We start from the raw sequence: 12714 nt of genomic DNA, 5'->3' as shown, positions 1-12714 counted from the left end.
TTTGCTGGAAGGAATATAAAAGGAAAAATTGATTTATGAATAATATAACTAACATGTAAACAGTGGGGGGGGGGGCTATACAGGGTCAAAAAAAGGGTGATATATTTCAAATACCAAATGTACAGGCCTTACATGAAGCGGCTTATTATTTTCCTGAACATTTTGGCTATACAGGGTAAAAAAAAGGGTGATATTTCAAATACCAAATGTACAGGCCTTACATGAAGCGGCTTATTTTCCTGAACATTTTGGCTATACAAGGTAAAAAAATGGGTGATATTTCAAATACCAAATGTACAGGCCTTACATGAAGCGGCTTATTTTCCTGAACATTTTGGCTATACAGGGTAAAAAAAAGGGTGATATTTCAAATACCAAATGTACAGGCCTTACATGAAGCGGCTTATTGTCCTGAACATTTTGGTATACAGGATAAAAAAAATTGTAATATTTCAAATACCAAATGTAAATAATATAACTAACATGTAAACAGTGGGGGGGGGGGGCTATACAGGGTCAAAAAAAGGGTGATATTATTCAAATACCAAATGTACAGGCCTTACATGAAGCGGCTTCTTGTCCTGAACATTTTGGCACCTTTTTAAAGAAATCTGGTTGAAAAATGGCCAACAAACAAAATTGAGGGATGAGGGGGAAAAAATTACCCCCATCAGCTGTGGAAATACATGAAAAAGGTCGTAAATTTTTTATCTGAAGTCATATTTTAGTGATATAGTGTCTACATATATATATATATATATAAATATATATATAAATATATATATAAATATATATATATATGTTTTTGAGATGTATATGTATATATATATATATATCTATATATATGTGTGTGTGTATTTGAGGTCAAGAAACTGAATAGTGGTGTCAGAAATACTTAAAAATGTAAATATAGTGGTTAAATTTTACGATTTTTTTTTTTTTGGGAGCGTTACGGTAGGAGTACAAGTTACGTATTGTACGAAAAAAATATGCACAGTTAATTTTTTTTTTCCATCAATAATCATTTTAGCAATATCTATTTCCATTCTTCTTGTACTTTTTAAATCATAAAAGATTTTAATGAGCATCGTAGTGCTATATGTATCTTAGTTTTGATAACGTCTAATGGTGCGTACAGTATCAACAACCATTAGACATGCTGTGTAGAGTACAATCATTTTGCAACACACAGAAGGTTCATCAATAAGAACAATTTCAGGGGTATTTGCTTATCTACTGAACATCAAGGGTAACCCTCCCACCCAGTCTGTGCACTAATGGTGTCCTTCAGGTGGTGATTGGTTAGTCCAGCAAGAGACCAACCTCAGTATTTTCCAAACAAGCGCATTCTTTACCATGCACATTGGACAGGGTGTAAACAACTCTTCTGAGAGGCATATTTCAGTCCTCTAGCTGAAACGCAAGGAGAGCAGCAGAGCGGATTATACAAATACGTTACATAAACACTTACAATCAATTTGTCTCCATATTTCTGCACACAGAGTGGCTATCATCACTAGTTTAGCTGATACTTGCATCTACAAATCTACACAAAATTCTACAAAAAAAGTTATTAAATCCAGGGATCTCAGCGAGCAAGTTGTGTAGTATTTGTTAATCATTATATAATAAAAATATATATAATTTTCTAATTGTTTCATTGAGTGGATATAGCCTATAGAAAAGCAAATGCCCCTGAAATTAGTGTTATTGATAAAACTTCCATGTGTTGCAACAATAATGGTTACACAGTATAGCATGTCTATAGTAGTCAATATTGTAGGCCTATACATTATCAGTCATCCAAAGTAAGATACACATAAGCTTAATGCTTGTTAAAATGCTTTGTAAATTTAATATAAAGCTGGTGGAGGTCATTGCTATGCTACAATGATTAATGACAGAAAAAAAATTACATAGTATGGTACCTATTTTTTATCCTAGAGTGCGTATCTTGTATAAGCATAACATTTAAAAATCCCCACTATAATTAAATTTTTAAGCTATTTCTGACACCACTAATCAATTCCTTGGCCTCAAAACATATTATAGACACTATTATATTACCAAAATGTGACTTCAGATAAAAATTTGAGACCTTTTTCACGTATTTTAACCATCGAAAGTGTCATTTCCCTACCTCCCCCCACCCCTTGCCTCAATTTCGTTTTTTGGCCGGCACTCTCCCATTTTTTAACCGATTTTCTTAAAAAAGGTGTCAAAATGTTCAAGACAATAAGCCACTTCATTTAAGATCTGTTCATTTGCTATGTGAAATATCACACTTTTATAGTCCACCACAAATTTAAGTACAGTAATACATCTCGGTCATATTTAAATAAATTTTAAATGTTGTTATTAAATTTGTATTTTATTTAAAATCGGTACATTTCTCCTGATCAGTGGCATATCTAGGAGTCTGGAAATAGGGGGTGGGGGGAGGGGTTGCTGCTGTCTCTTATACACATCTAGATGTGTATAAGAGTGCTCGACCATTAAGTGAGGAGGTGCTAGCTCACAATAATTAGGAGACATGAGGTGATCTTTATATACCTTGAGCTTGACTTTTTTTGCTTCAAACATTTTTAATAGTGTGACACCCTTCTCCACACACCCCTAGATACATACGCCACTGCCTGTGATTAAAATCAAAAGGTTTTTCATCTACAGCAGGTGCTGTGTGTAAAACCTCCTTAAAACACTTCTTAGCTATTAGTGCTGCTGGGAGTACTAAGTGAACCAAGTCAGTGGTAGTGTGTAAAGGCCACATTGCAACCACAGTGGGCTGTGCAAGTAGTGCAATTTGTGGATTACTATCAACTTACCGGGTGTGTTTGTGGCTCTATACTGCTAAGCCTGTGTCTGACCCCTTTGGGGCTTCTGCCTAGCTGAGGGCTATGAGGAGGATTTTTGTGGCATAAAATCTGTCTCAACTGTCTTCTTCATAGTAATTCTTAGAAGAAAAATATACAGATACAAGAATGGACGACCTCCTTACTTATGGTGAACCGACATGTAAATAACAATCAATCTTTCTACTTTTGACAATTTTTCAGTGAATCTCGGCTATGTTTTAAGGATTTCACATAACAACAACACAGGTAGACACATAGTGGAAAATAAGTCTATGCCTTTCCATTAAAGGTAAAGAAAACCTAAATTAGGTGGATTACATATTTGTTAAACAAATTATATGTAACTTGACATAATTTATCATCACTGTTAAAAAATCCCAAGGCTACATTTACATAAAACCATACTGTTCCCGCTGCACCAAACAACATATAAAACTATTGTTTTAATATTTGTGCTGATTTCATATTATAAAATTATTTGTATGTGCATTGCACTGCAAATTGTTGCTATAAATTAGTTCTAATTCCACTTAGCTGATTCCTTATGTCAATAAAAATAAAATTATACAGAATATATGTCATGGTTGTATGAAAACATGCCAAAAACTCCTATTAAGGGGACAATTTTGGTTTTTGGTTTGTGTCTCCTGAAGTGATACCAATATTAAGGGGACACCCCTATTAAGGGGACACTTTTTCTAGTCCCGATGGTGTCCCCTTAACAGGGGTTCTACTTTAATAAGTTGCCAAAAAAATCTGGATAAATCTGCACACTGCATTAGAGAAAAAATTATTAAGTTGCCATGGTCTGAATCTATTTTGACTGCAGTACAGTATATTTCAACCACAGTACAGTATATTTCAACCACAGTACAGTATACAGTATTTCAACCACACATGAAAACCACAGGAAGTGCTATTTCTGTTGAATTACTAATTTTTATATAGACATACAGTAGTACAGATTACCAATATTGACACTACAATTTACAGTTTTGTTTAATTTTTTACACCATACAGAAATACATTAAGGTGGCACACACTGCACTGATAGTCATCGGCCAGCGTGAGGAGGTGCCTCAAATAAATGTGTTTTTTTTTTAATCGTATCCTTCTCAAACTGCCACAGACAATCAGCAGTCAGAGAGCGGAAATAGATTCGTCGACAGACTGTCGCAATGTTTGCTCGATAATAGTTGTAATAGCATTTTCATTTAGCAGTGAAAGGTAAAACATTCTGAGAATGATGTGTGCTGCTGTTCTGGGTAATTATTATGGCTATTTTTGCCACAGTAAGATTTTTACTGAAGTACGCAGTACATACATTCGTTTTAAGACATGCTTTTGTTAACTGTCATGCATTTTTTTTTATTATGTCAGTTACGGTGTAGTAAAGACAAAGGTAGAGTCTGTCCTGAAGACCATCATCCTAGACGAAGTATAAAGAAAAAGCGTAGACTACACAAACCAGCAGTCTATACCTCAACAAAACTAGTGACGGTACTTACTGTAAGCTAGAATACCCCTCAAAAATAATAGAACAGTCAATTCTCAGGTCTATGTTACTCAACAATATTTGCATCTGCATGGTCGGTTGCATCGTGATACATGAGGCTACTGGTCAGTTGCAAGATGCATGATACATGAGGCTACTGGTCAGTTGCAAGATGCATGAGGCTACTGGTCAGTTGCATGATACATGAGGCTGGTCAGTTGCAAGATGCATGAGGCTCTGGTCACTTGCCAGATGCATGATACATGAAGCTACTAATCGGATGCATCTCAGTCAATCATAAAATAGGGACCTCAGGATGTTTACAATAATGATGCTTTCCTGCTGAATATGTGAACATTTATATGTGCTAAATACTGTCACAAGGTGACGTTGAAATTGTGGAGCAAACAAACAACTTGGGAAGGAATACAATTTAACAATTATACTAAATGAAATGATAATTATTACCAAATACTGATTAATTATGTTTGATATAAAATGATAAAGTTAATAACTTGAGTTAAATAGTGGTATCTCCTACCTTTCCAGCATCTCGATCAACTTTAACTGCACTCAACAATACAGAGCAAATTTGACATCTTATGGCTCTTGTAAAGTGAAGAGAGCATGGGGGGTAATTTTAGCTCTGTGGTGTGCTGATCTTTCAACACCTTTCCGTCCATTGCTCAATTCTATCTGGGCTCTCCTTTTTGATGTGACACCTGGAGGCATGGAATGCAAGTTACAATAGCACAAATAAAGCACATTCTGCAGAGAAGAGGCCTAAACAGTATGGGATTGCCTCCTCAGTGTACTACCGATTTACTACAATGACACATTAGAAAATATTAGTTTCAGATTTTATCGATTCCAACAAATTATCACTATAAATACAGTACTTTTAAAATAGTAACATAAAGGTAAATGTAGGAGAATAAGCATTAACTAACAGCATCATTGTGCTTAATATGGGCGTGGTTTGGGCGTGGTTTGTGATACTGGAGCAGCTGCGTTAAAAAAAGTTAAATTGCACCAAGTGCCATGAGCCACTTGTGGTATATATTGCCAATATACAAATTGCCATTTATTATATTTTTAAATATTAGAAGTGTGAGGTAGGAAATCCCAAAATTTGCTTGATTTGAGATGGAATGACCCTTCCACTTCTCACAGGGCTTCCTTTTTGTCACCGCACCCTCTCTACCAAACAAAACAAACTACAAACAAACAAACTGCCTCTGGAATTTTTTCATGATATACTTCCATTTCAAATTACAGGTCTCTAAAGACCCCACCAATTAATGACCACCTCCAATTAAAGAAAACTGTGTTGTGGTCTCAAATTAGCCAAAGCTGAAAGACTACTGAAACCCTGGTCACAAAAGTGGTCTCTAATTGGAGGGAGACACTATAATTTTTCTTGCAGCACTGTGAGGCAACCAATGCGAGAGCACTTCGCAATAAAATTAATATTAAATATTATTAAATAAAATAAAAGCAATCATTTGAGCATACCTTAGTTTGACAAGATTTGCCTCTTTAACTGATTTCAGTGAGTTTGGTTGACAATGAAAATTTCAGTGATGCTAACTAAGAGTAGTAGCAAGACATTATAACGTTCGCAATCACTCGGCCATGCACTCAATCAGTTTTTCAAACTAAAAAACAAAAGATTATCGTCATTTGACCTTCAAAACCCGAGAAAGAATATGATCGCACCAGTAGAAGCACTAGCGGGGCAGGGGAATAATCCCCAGTTGGACAGACCCCCCCCCCCCAACTCAAGACTCAAGATTCAGATTCCATTTAATTTAATAAATGAAATGCACATGAAATTTGTTTTCCTGACTTAGGAATACACAAAATATACACAAAAGTTAAATAATTACCTGAAAGACAAAGATTAAAAACATAAATACAGTGCATGCAATACTTAAATTACAGCTAAATTAATAATAGAATATACAGTAAAGAAGGTCTAACTGAGCTGTATACTCATAGGAGGTAAACAAATTTGAGTTGTTTAGAAAATGGATCAAAATAGAAGAACAAAGTGAGGATGTACCACTGTGCACTTTTGTTTTTCTATTTGATGTGACACTCTGTACTTGGCGCTATGTATATGTGAATAGTTGAGGTCAAATATTGATAATTTGAGGGGTACCATACCTGTCACTGTGCATTACATGGCTGTGGAGAGAATCTTCAGATCTACAGGCCACACATCCTGTCATCACACAATGGCTACAGGCCTTGTCTCCCAAACCACTGTTCAACAAAGTAAATAATTAAAATGAATATATGTATTATGTAACAATTAAATAACTTTTTTATTCTGAATATATTGCTATCATTCTTTCTGTGTCTCTTTGTGTTGATTTTTATTGATTGGTTATTGTTAAACTTCAATTATGTATACAAGATTGCAATAAAATATGAAGAATTAGAAATCAGGCCTGGAATTTGCCTTCTTTATATCTAATTAATTTTTTTTTTCTTGTTGCCAAAAAAAAAATAAAAACCTGACAAAGAAATCTATGCTAAAAATCAAATCTTAGCAACTTGAAATTGTTTACAGCAGATGGCACCAAAACAAGCTCTACAATTATTATCATATACCATTAATATGATTGAATGGAGTTGAATAGCTTGGTGGAGGGAACCTTACCTTCCAATCCCAGGGTTTGATTCCTGTTACAAAAACAGGACTTTTTCTCATGACCAAAACAACTCAAATCCCTAAGCCTCATAATAAGAGACTTGGTTTACTTAGAGGATCTTGTGTTTACATTTGTCTGGTAAAGGGATATGTCACTTAGAAAACTGATGGAATGATTTCGATTTGAATTTCTTCTATGCGATACACACCAAGGATTATGTTTGCTGTTTGGCAGATCCTTGGCTTAGGGCCTAAAACAATTAATAAAATAAAATAAAATACACACGCCTGCTAAAGTACCCTACGCACAACACAATTTATCATTTACCCATTGCACATCACTTTGAGTATGATGCCATTCATTATATTATTGTTTCTATTAATCTTGTAGTAGCAAAATTTTTTTCTTCTGCCTTACCTCTCGGCCACTCGACTAGCCTCATGTGATAACTGTGTGGATGCTCTATCAACTGAGTTGCAGTATTTAATGTTGAACCCCATTTGGTTTTCCCATTTTTTTTCAAAGGTATTGCGCAAAAAAAAAATATACTAAAATATACACTATTGATAAAGATGATGAGAAGTTTACAAGAACAATGTACTGTTGATCCCATTGATATTCAAACTATTAAGACCCATGGGCTGAGCAGTTGACTCAGAGGTATTGTTCCTGCTTCTTGTGCTGAAGACCGTGGTTCAAACCCGGCCAGCGGTGGCTTTTAATAGGAGTCTGATCGCTTGGCTCCTCAAAGATGGAAAAATTAATTTCCGGAAGACCTACAGTGGCTGATCCTGGAATTCAAACTCCATGATTTCCAGGAGACTTGGGACTCCTGCTATCCTAACATGTAAGTACTACTTTACTGTAAACAACCTTATCCTTTAATAGTTTATCTGTGTTCATTTACTACTGAATTATTCACAATTAGAATTGAGTTTGAAGCATGTATAGTAGTATAATTACTATGCCATTCAAAGATATCGTTTGTTTTTTTTCTTATTTTGAATGCTTTTTTTTTTGTGATGCTTTTTCAATTTGTCCATCAAAATAAAACAAATTTATATAAATAGAAAAACAGATGCTCTATTACCTCTTTACTTTCACTATTCAATGTTTCAACTGCACTCCAGACGCTATCATAGAGGGCGCTATTGAAATAAGACTCATTCATCCTGACATGTGGAATGGGTACACTGCTTGGCTTGCTGGCTTTTAATTGGTCCATATGAAACCAGCGAATCCCTGCTTCTCGCCATAGATTTCACTGCAACAGAATTTTTCTGCTTCTGGTGTAAAACTTCTGAAGTTGATGGTTGTGTCTTTTGCTGGAAGAGCAGGAAAAAAAGATTATTGCATACTTAACATGTAAATAAAAACATATCGGTTATTCATCTAATCAATTAAAATACTGTTGTTGTTATTAAATATTCTATCTAATATCGGTAAAAATCTCCTACAGTCAGTGGTGTATCTAGTCTGGAAATGGGGAAGGGGTTGATGTGTTAGGGGGGGGGAGTGGCGAAGTGGAGGACTTGTTTAAGTGAGGAAATGTTAGTTTACAAAAATAAGGTGATTTTATCTACTTGAGCATGATATACTTTGCCTTGAACATTTTAAATGGGAAGGTGCAAGTTTTTTAGGGGAGGATTGAGTGCGTGCAAATGATGCTCAATGATGGTGATATTTCCAAACTTGTGCTTTAGTTAAATCTTGATTGGATTATTGCAAATGGTTCTTTATGGCTTTTGTACTACAAACTGCTGAGGAAAGTCCAGCTAACCGTGGGCATACAGCACATCCCCAACTGTACATTGTCTCCATTGGTTACCCATTTATCTGAGAATTAACTTCAAGATCTTGTTATTTGTATATACTGTAAGTCACTCCATAAATCATTCCCCCACTACATCTCCAATCTTATTTCACTTCGTTTTGCTGTTTGCAGCCGCAGACTTGGGTCTACCTCATCTTCACTTACCATTCATAACTGTCCCATTGGTCACCACACAACTTGTGGCGATAGTTGTTTCTGGTTGCTGCTCCAAAGCTTTGAAACCAACTACTGTACCTGAGACTGTTTGACTGTCTTCAATTCTTGGCTCAAATCCCATCTTTTTTCTTTATTTTAATTCTGAACTCGATTACTTTTCTTTTGATTTTTGTTTAAAGTTCTTTCTATTTTTGTGTGCACTTGGGCTGTGGTTTCTTTACAGAGAAACGATTTTGTATTATGCGCCTTATTAGTTTATCACTATACCATTTCCCAGTAATGAAGTAGTGCAATTTGTGGATTACTATCAACTTTAATACCGGGTGTGTTTGTGGCTCCACAGCTAAGCCTGTGTCTGACCCCCCTGGGGCTTCTGCCTTGCTGGGCTACTAGGTGGATTTAGTGGCATAAAATGCATCTCAACTGTTTCCTTCATAGTAATTCTTAAAAGAAGACAACAAAGACTAAGAAGAAGATAACCGCCATGGAGTGAACCCACGTGTACAGTAATTGATAACGATTTCAATTTTTAAAGACTTTTTTCTATTAAGTAAAACTTACTACTGAAATGGTTCTTTTTTTTTTGGATTTGCATATAGTGATATTTAGGTAGACCTATATATAAGTGCAAATAAACAAGGTCTCTATGCTTTACTCATTAAAACACTAATAAAAACCTAAACTAAGTAAATAACCATCACCCACCACTTAATAATATTTATTATTGACCTATTTTATCATCATTTAAAAAAAAAATCTTTTGTTAGTATACTTATTTCTTTACATAAAACCGACAACCTGCAAATATTACTACCATCCTATTATACATTTTATTGTTGTATTTTGTATTGATGTTGGCCAGAGGCTTAGAGATGACCACTTGATGTGTTGTTGAGCTTAATTCCCATGTCATTTCTAGTCACACCCCTGGTCAATATTTAAAGGTATTTGAGGAATCCTCTATTCATAAAAATTTGTTTAACTTTATAGGGAAGGGCATTTAAAAGGCAAATTTTCAACACTGCATGAACATATCAAAGGCAAGATCTTATTTTACCTGAGAGTATTTGTAAAAAATCAACTTAGCTTTTTGTTCAAAACCTGGACTGTTGATTGGGATTGGGGGGATGGGGGGGGGGGGGGCATTACATAAAATCAGATGTAACCTATAGAGTAAGGGCAGGCATAGAAGAGGTGGGCTTATACCCAAAACACTGCAGTATCACATGAATAGGAAGAGTCTGTACACATACCTGTCTCAATTGTTCTTCTTGGTCCTGTATCCACAATCTCCATCGAAGACCATTCCTTTGATATTAACATACGAGTAGAAATAATTATGATCCTTAAACTTGCAAATCATGGAACCACTATATGCACTATAAAAAAAAATATTACATATTAAAATAGCAACCTGAAGAAGTTGATTGCATAAAGAAAAAGCTGGGTGTTCAATGAATTATATTTTGTGTATTAAAAGTGCTGTTTGATATATTTTTTTACTGATTTAGTTCAGACTAATACAGCTACTCAGGGGTCCTAAGTTGGAAGAAGTCACTTGCTGGAGATCTGGTTTTAATGAGCTTCTTAAAAACACATGTAACTTTATTTAGCTGCACATGGTGATACTCATCAGCAGCTGACTTGCATGAGACCATTGATAATTACAGTACTGTAGTATAAACATGTAAATATTAGGAATTTGCGCAAGATTGGTTCATTTCCAGGAGATTTCTGCTTTCTTGGGGAATTGCCATAGGCCATCTTGTTTTGCTGGCGATCCCTGTGACTCTTTGAGATTTGGCACCCCTGGGCTACTACTACTACTAAATAATGTATATATTATAAATTTGCGTATTAAGATTGGTTAATTTTCAGGAGATTTCTGCTTTCTTGGGGAATTGCCATAGGCCATCTTGTTTTGCTGGTGATCCCTGTGATGTGGCATGCCTGGGCTACTACTACTACTAAAAATAACTTTATTTAGCACAAACAATATCCAATTAAAATGATCACAGGCGCTGTACAGGATTTTAAAATATAAATTTACAAAAAATCAATACTCGATATACTACATGATATAACAAGATATGAATTTGGGAAGACATCAAATTCTACATTTTTTTCTGTGCTTAATATCAGTTTCTGGTTTTACGGCTTTCTTTGCTTTTCAAGCTTTCTAGGGCTTTCCTTTTTATTTCTTTTTTGTCATTCTAGTGTTGAAAGTAAAGTGATCAATGATACCTATAAGCTTTTTAAAAAAAAAGAAGCATTAACATTTATTTGTAGACATGTTTCATTGCCAACATAATGGGGTGGGTAATGTTTGGCAATTAGGCCTAAAATATAGGCACATAGGCATAGTTAAATGCTGTTGTACTTTGAAACTAAACACAGCCATTTTTCCCTTATAAAAAATAGTACGATTGCCTAGTGCATTTATTAAAATACAATTTCAAAATTTTACTACAAAACACAGGTTGTTTGTGCTTTTAATAATTGAGTAGAAAATGTGAAAATAATAAACTATTAGCTTACAAAACATCATTAGAACAAGCAGAAAAATTTTTTTAAATAATGTGTTTGTGTTATTGCTCAATAATCAATCAGTCAGTTAATCAATAAACCAATGCATACATGCATAAATAAATCATCACAAAAAATCAATAAGAAAATGTACTTTTTACTATATTATTATTGCGAATTTTGACTTACTATTATTACGTTACCACAAAACTCCTAATACGATAAAGGTATTGTTGGCAAAATATCTTAAAGACTTGTTTTTGTAATTGTACAAATGATGTGAATGTTCAGTACATGTACTTTGTTTTAATGCCTACTGTATTATTGTTTTACTCTATAAATCACATTACACAATTCAAAACCAGTTGAAATTGTTTGATCATCTTTTATTGAGAGTTTGGTAGGTTAAAGGACAATGTTTGTATTTGTATGTGTCTCTCATATGTTGTAGTTAAATTGGGTGACTGCACTGCAGCCATTGGTCCCCATCCCAAATTTCTAATTTTCCGTTAGAATGAGGACAAATAATATTATTATTATTATTATTATTATTAAAATTTACTACTCTTTCAACTAAAGGCCAGACATGTTTAAATACTGTACCTTGTTTAATCAAACCAGCCTACTGCAAATATTGATGATTTCAAATAAAAATAAAATTTTACGAAAAAGTGGAAATTTCAGAAAAAATAGAAGATTTACTTCATTTTTATTACGCCCTCAGATGATAAGATATGTACTGTATATTTCTTTCTAATTATATAAATTTGAAGCATTTCCATCCTATTTTACATTCACCAAAAATATTTATTTTTATTTTCTCCTCTGTCTGGATTTTGACAAAACTATTTGCTAAATAAGAAAATAAAATTTTATCTTTATTTTTAATTAATCTTTAAAAAAATAAGTATGTGAAACAAGAAATAAAAGCTACAGTATGAGGGCAGCATTGTAACTAATTCTAGATGAGTGCCTGTTGGGGATCTGCTCATGAAGACAGAGACCGCGATGGTCATGTAAAGCAGAGTGCTGAATGTGGCCAGAAAGTTGGAGGTGCCAGAGAAGACCAGTTGGACAGCCAAAGATAACATGGCGAGCAGGATAAGAACCTGATAAGAACCTAATTCTAATTCTAATTGATAAGAACCTGGTGGAAAAATGATGTCAAAATATGAATAAGTCTGATAC

The 12714-nt window shown here is 34.4% G+C and overlaps 1 long non-coding RNA gene across 2 annotated transcripts; it reads right to left on the bottom strand.

Annotated features, from left to right (window-relative positions):
- Positions 1–5903: 5903 nt before the first annotated feature.
- Positions 5904–10379, bottom strand: LOC117104505. Of its 2 annotated transcripts, none has more exons than XR_004444763.1 (4): positions 10254–10379; positions 8101–8335; positions 6520–6618; positions 5904–6008 (listed from the first exon to the last, which is right to left on the bottom strand). It is a non-coding gene; the product is annotated as an uncharacterized LOC117104505 (long non-coding RNA). The 2 variants fall into 2 exon arrangements; XR_004444764.1 differs by lacking the exon at positions 10254–10379 and adding an exon at positions 8791–8991.
- Between the last annotated feature and the right edge of the window lie 2335 nt (positions 10380–12714).

This window comes from Anneissia japonica, unplaced genomic scaffold (assembly GCF_011630105.1).
Source record: "Anneissia japonica isolate Jap-2015-1 unplaced genomic scaffold, ASM1163010v1 scaffold287600_len331809_cov165, whole genome shotgun sequence".
Classification (NCBI taxonomy): domain Eukaryota; kingdom Metazoa; phylum Echinodermata; class Crinoidea; order Comatulida; family Comatulidae; genus Anneissia; species Anneissia japonica.
This window is presented reverse-complemented; position numbering and strand designations above follow the sequence as displayed.